Source organism: Chinchilla lanigera, unplaced genomic scaffold, assembly GCF_000276665.1.
Source record: "Chinchilla lanigera isolate Chin_1 unplaced genomic scaffold, ChiLan1.0 scaffold00054, whole genome shotgun sequence".
Taxonomy (NCBI): domain Eukaryota; kingdom Metazoa; phylum Chordata; class Mammalia; order Rodentia; family Chinchillidae; genus Chinchilla; species Chinchilla lanigera.
Genome location: NW_004955455.1, coordinates 10,127,874 through 10,131,845, shown reverse-complemented (window position 1 = coordinate 10,131,845; position 3,972 = coordinate 10,127,874).

The window sequence follows — 3,972 nt, the reverse complement described above, 5'->3', positions numbered from 1 at the left end:
TTATTCCTAGATGGCTGAGTTCGCCTTTTTTGCATTCCAGCTGATCAGATATTGCCAGATAATCATTTTCACCTCTTCCTGCTCCAATATCCCAGCGAGCTGAGGACTGGATAGGAAGGGAGTGCCCCGTTTCCGGGGGCTGGGATGAAAGGGATTGCAGTTTTCCAACTGAGAGAAAAAAAAAAGTTAAAAACTCTTTGCCTACTAAATAACCTGTCCTTTAAAAAAATCAGTATTATTGAAAAATATAAGAATTGAAGCAGAAGTCTCCCAAGAGTCTGAAATACATGGGGCCTTTAGCTAAAGATGTTTTCCATCTATTGAACAATCCTGTTCAAAAAAGCTCCTGTTTCCATTAATGGAAATGTCATCTCCTTTTCTCCACGGTAGAAAAGATTTCAGAAGATGTCAAAAGGTGTTCGGCAGAGCCAGAGCTCTACATTTCTTTCTCTTCAAGTATTCTCAAGCACACACAATGACCTTGGTGGGATTGGCAAGGAGATGAAAGAGCATCTTAGGAATCAGCTTGGAAAGGATCGTAGATACAATATTTTTTAATAATGTGAAGCAACAGAAAGTTCTGAATGGTGAGCTCATGAGTCCCCACCTTGTTCTCACTAATAGGGACCTGCCAGGATGCTTTCAGCTGTAAGTAGCAGTAAACACAGTCCATAGAGGTTTAAGCCATCAGAACAGTCATTGCCCATTTACCAAGAAGCCCAAAGTCAAACAGAGTCCAGGGAAGTTTCAGCAGCTCCACAATGGCATCCAGGATCCAGCTTCTTTTTGCCTTTCCTCTGCATGTTGTGCATTTGATTTTTGATTCCATGTATGAAACCTCATAGGTATAATATGGCTGGCCAAGTGTGAAGCATCACATTTCTTTTCTTTTCGAGACAGGGTCTCTCTGTGCAGTTCAGGCTGGCCTTGAGCTCACTTTGTAGCCCAGGCTGTTCTCGAACTTGCAATGATCCTCCTGCCCCAGCCTCCCGAGTGATGGGATTCTAGGCATGCACCACCACACCTGGTTTACATCACATTTATTTTCAAAGAAAGTAGAATGGGGGAAAAAATTCTTTCTTCCAGAAGGGTCTGTTGTTTTGGATGGGAAAAGAAAATCCTCCAGCAGATTTACCTTCATTTCTCATCAATCAGACCTCGGCCACGGGTCCTTGCCAACATGAGTCATTCCCCAGGCGCAGGGAAAGAAAGGCCTGCTGCATTCCACAAAGCCCAAGAATAGCCACAGCCCCTTGAATACAAATTTGAGGACTTAGTACCATGAAGAAGGGTGGCAGTGGCCACAGGGTGGGCAGTGTTTGCGTGGCGACTGCTCTGGATATACAGGCCACCAAGGTTCTCACCAAGGCTGTCTCAGTTGCAAGGAACAGACATTTTACTGGGGATGGATCATCAAAATGAGACACAGCAGAGCAGCAGTGCCTCGGTTACTTTTCTCTCCTTGCTGAGACAAAACACCTGACACCCAAAATTAAGGAAGGAAATGTTTATTTAGCTCACAGTTTGTGGAGGTTTCAGCCCATACTCGGCTGGCTCCAAGGCAGAGTGGCGCATGGCACAGGGGCAACACTTCAGGTTGGCAGAAGACAGCAAAGCAGTAAGAGCAAAAGAGGGAAGAGCAGCAGCAGAGAGCAAGCCTCTTTCCCTCCCTCACATTGTACGCAAATCATCTGCCCCCGGGCAGGGGTAGCCCTCACACCCATAATCCCAGCTTTGGACCACGAGTCAATCATAAACTCTAGAAGCCCACCCCATGACTGCATGAGGCTTTGGGAGGACTTAGAGACACAAACCATAACAAACAGGAAGAGAGCAACAGGCCCCATCCAAAGGGGCGAATGCTGTGGAGCTACAGCTGACATTGTTGCACTCTGGGTCTAGTGTGGCCAGATTTCCTGATTTTCAAGACTAGATTTTTGTGGGAAATCTCCAAGTTTCTTGGAGTGTCAAATCAAAAACATTTTCAATGATGTGTGAGCTGAATAAACTTCATACACAGTCCAAGTTCTGTTGATGGGCTGCCAGTTTGGAACCTCTGACATGTTACAGATTGAGCAAAAATGAAGTGCAGGCCAGGATAGTGGTACACAGCTATAATCCCCACTACTCAGGAGGCTGAGGCAGGAGGATCACAAGTTCAAGACAGGACTGGGCAACTTAGAAAAAGTGCATAAATCAACCACTGTGAAATTCACAGACCCATGTGGATTATGGAATTCCCTTGTGCTTCTCCTTTTCTGCATTTTTGGGCAGAATCAAGAGGAAGGCATAGCTCTGATCACTTACAAATACACACACACACACACACACACACACACACACACACACCCAAGAGGGCCACTTTGGGCCTGAATATAGACATTCTTGATCTCGTACGGTTTTGTGGGTTCACCGTATATTGAACTTTATGGTGTTCTTTTGGACAATTACCCTTGAACAGTAGGGGTCAGTTTCCCTGAACAATTTTAGTTTGGGTAAAGAAATCACTTTAGTTGACCTTAAATACTGAGTCTCGGGGTGGATAGCTCAGTGGTACAGCACCTGCCTGAGTCTGATTCCCGGTGCCAATACATAACTAAATAAATAGTCTCAGTCCAAGCCCTGGGGTGTGCCTCCTGCCCTGGAATCCTTGTCCGAAGCCCTTAATCTTTGCCAAATGTGACCATAAGGTGAGAGCGGGTTTCTGTTCAATATGTTTGCAGATGGAGTTGGGTAGGAAGCCAAACAGTTCCTCCATAACTGTATTTTCCACAACAGGGATTTCCTGTTGTGCAGTAGATAAAGGGAGGCTCTGAGATCAGATGATTTGGGGGCTTGAATCTTCATTCTATTCTTTGCCATCTGTTGATGTTGGGTGGCCTCTCCGTGCCTCAGTCTTCTCACCTATGAAATGGGGATAATAGTGATTTCTTGGAGGTTTCTCTGAGGATTAAGTGAGTACTGTGTACAAGAGGTGGCTGCAGCCTGGCACTCAGGGTGCAGTAAATTTTAGCTACACCGATAATCATCATTGTTAGGACAGAACTCCTAGACCTTGGCTCGTTCACTCAGTTTAGCTTAGAACAAGGCAGTGTCGTGGCAGATGCTTTGTGAAGAACCCATCTGATGAATAGCATGAAGAGGGGCACAGGGACAGCACAGGGTGACATCCCATGGGCCAGTGATACCTCCCTGCAGCACACGGGGCTCCACCAGTCCAAGATGTGTGGGGCTTCCTAAGCTCCAGCCCTTCACGGCATCTCAGACAGGTGAGCATTCGACCTCAGAGGCAGGGGCAGATAGGGATGAAGATGTTGAGGGGCTTTGTGATGGTTCATTCTAGGCATCAGCCTGCCAGGGTTAAGGTAAAGAACTGGTAACGCTTTGTGTCTGGGCCTGTCTGGGAGGGTGTCCAGACAAGGCCAGCACAGGAGGCCTTGGACTGGGTGGGGAAGACCAGCCCACAGGGTGAGCAGGCGCCGTCCAGCCGAAACTGCAGGGAAAGGCTCCCCTCCACTCCCACTAGCGCTGTGATACTCTGCTTCTCCTGCCCTTAGACACCAGAACTCCAGAATCTTTGACTTTTGAACTCTAAGACTGGCACCAGGGGGAGCCCCCAACCCTGGTTTCTTGAAACTGTCAGACTCAGATGACAGTTACAACATCAGCCTCCCTGGTGCTGAAGATTTCAGAGTGAGGACTGAAACATGCTTCTGGTACTTAGGGCCTCCAGCCTGCAGATGACCTGACACAGGACCTCTTAGCCTGCACGCCAGCTAATTCCCTGCATAAGCCTCTCAACTTTCTGTCTATATTTCTGCCTATCTATCTATCTATCTATCTATCTATCTATCTATCTATCTATCATCTCTCTCTCTTATCTATCTATCATCTATCTCTGTTATCTACCTCTCTGTCCACCAGTTCATCCATCCTATGGGTTCTGTCATAGAGAACACTGACTAATACAGG